The sequence below is a fragment of the Aedes albopictus genome, chromosome 3, assembly GCF_035046485.1.
Source record: "Aedes albopictus strain Foshan chromosome 3, AalbF5, whole genome shotgun sequence".
NCBI lineage: Eukaryota > Metazoa > Arthropoda > Insecta > Diptera > Culicidae > Aedes > Aedes albopictus.
In genome coordinates this window covers 321,273,084-321,275,192 of record NC_085138.1, presented here as the reverse complement: position 1 = coordinate 321,275,192, position 2,109 = coordinate 321,273,084, and the positions used below count along the sequence as shown (strand labels likewise).

The window sequence follows — 2,109 nt, the reverse complement described above, 5'->3', positions numbered from 1 at the left end:
CCTCAGACAACAGCATTTATTGCTTCCTAATGAAAAATATGGATAAAATTCAAAAAAACATTATTTTTTTGCATTAAAACAATTCTACGTCGTTTGGTGTCGGAAAACATAAATAGGACATTTTGTTAAGTCCTCCTGAAACATATCGGTTACTTTCGTCGGGTGCGTTACGTCGCGTTACGCGAATTTATGTTGCTTTCGTCGGTGTGTTTACGTCATGTTGCCAGCTGTCATGTTGGTTAAGACATGTTACTTACGTCGTTGTGATGACTGAAGTGGCACTTAGGTCAAACAAATACGTCTTGCAAAAACAGGTATTTTCTTAGGTTTTAGAGAATGATTACAATAAATAATGATTATTTTCTTTTTCAGCAGCTGTTTCCCATGCAAATATAGTGCCACAGGCAAATTTTAGCACACAGGAACTAGATTAGGAGCAGAAATGTTGCGAAATTGGCGTCGTCATTGGAAAAGGATGTGTGATTATGATCAAGAAGATTCACGACGGCCGAGATCCCTCATCAACCTGGCACTCACTGAATCACATCGAATCATTTCCGTTCCGAGTCGGACAGCATACTACGTAGGAGGAAGTATACAGCAGGAACGTCATGTGCCTAAAGCTGCGCATGTTGCGGTCAGAAATAAAACATCAAAGCGAGGTAGGTAATTTCAATTGTGATTTAGTTATTATTCCATTGAGAGGACCCAGGAGATTCTTCTAAGAGGAGACGTTTCGGGATATCCCGTTTCAATCAAGAGGAGCTCTCTCGGAGTTTCGTCTAATAGCACCTTTTTCAAAGATTCCTTTGAAACGGGATCTAACGGAAATTCTTCAAATAGGAGTTCGAAGATACTTCCAAAAGAAGTCCTTAGGAAATTCATCCAAGAGGAAGTCTTTCGCAGATTTCCTTGGAGATTAATAATTTAACAGGTTCAGATTGAATTTTACAGCAATCTCAGAAGAATCCTAGGTGAGATTCTGCAGGAATCCCTGACCTAACTTTTTAAAGAACTCCTGGGTGGAACTTATGCAGAATTCCCAGAAGGAACTCATGAAGAGTTTCCAGAAGACACCGCTGGGCTAATTCCAAAAGGAGCTTGTGAAAGAATGCTTAAAGAAATCCGATAAGAAACTCCAACAGAAACTCCTGGGCATATCCTAGAAGAAACAAGTTTTTTTTAGAGTAATATTATATTTTTATTAATACTAATAGATGTTTGATTGTTTCAGGTTACAACGCAGCCGTAGGAGTTGGTATAAGTACATAGCTCGAGTCTAGGCTCGAGTACCCGTATGTGGAAAATACGTGGGTATTCATCAAGACCACGGTGAAAGTGACGGCTCCAATCTCTGCTAGTCTGGGATGTTTTCGTAATGGAAATGGTTTTGACTTCTCGAACAAAACGATACAAATTAGGAATACAAAAATTGACAATGCAAGCTCTCAATTTAATAACTGTGTAAGTGCTCACAGAAAACAACTATACTGCCGTGAATCGCATATCAGTCCCATCTTTGCTGGATTTCCTATGCAAATGGGACAGATATGCGATTCACGGCAGTATATGTAGGTACAGTCCGGATTCGCTGGTTGGGTCACGACTGCACCCCGATTAGCGAATCGTGTTCGTTCGTTGGGGCAACTGACAACTGATCAAAATGCTCTAGACACACGCAAGTGACGAGAAATACGTCACGGAACACTCACATACTTGCGTAAACGTTCTGTATACAGGAGCTGTGATGCGACGGCGGTCAGACGTCAAACTCGTTTTGACATCTATTTTGACATTGACAGTGCTTTTTAGTTGGGTTTTGCCCCAACCAGTGAACATTCAACCATCGAGACAGCCCATCTAACGAGCTCTCAACGAACGAATCGTCACTGTACAGTAATGCCAGTTAGACAGAAAATACAAGTATTGAGTATTATAATAATGTAAATTTTAATCAAATAAATATAGGTGAATACGATTTCGAAATTTGGTTTTGTCATCCTGGCCCATTCATGCATTCTTATCAAGCTGAAAAAAAATTTGTTATTTTTCGAATTTAGCATAACTCTAGTATTTTCTAAAGCTGTACGAAATTTTGAGAAAAAAAAG

The 2,109-nt window shown here is 39.4% G+C and overlaps 1 long non-coding RNA gene across 2 annotated transcripts; it reads left to right on the top strand.

The window, feature by feature from the left end:
* The first annotated feature begins 205 nt into the window (after positions 1–205).
* LOC134284190 (uncharacterized) lies at positions 206–1,894 on the top strand. Of its 2 annotated transcripts, none has more exons than XR_009995687.1 (3): positions 206–314; positions 373–662; positions 1,235–1,894. It is a non-coding gene; the product is annotated as an uncharacterized LOC134284190 (long non-coding RNA). The 2 variants fall into 2 exon arrangements; XR_009995688.1 differs by having other exon boundaries at positions 216–314; positions 376–662.
* Positions 1,895–2,109: the final 215 nt, after the last annotated feature.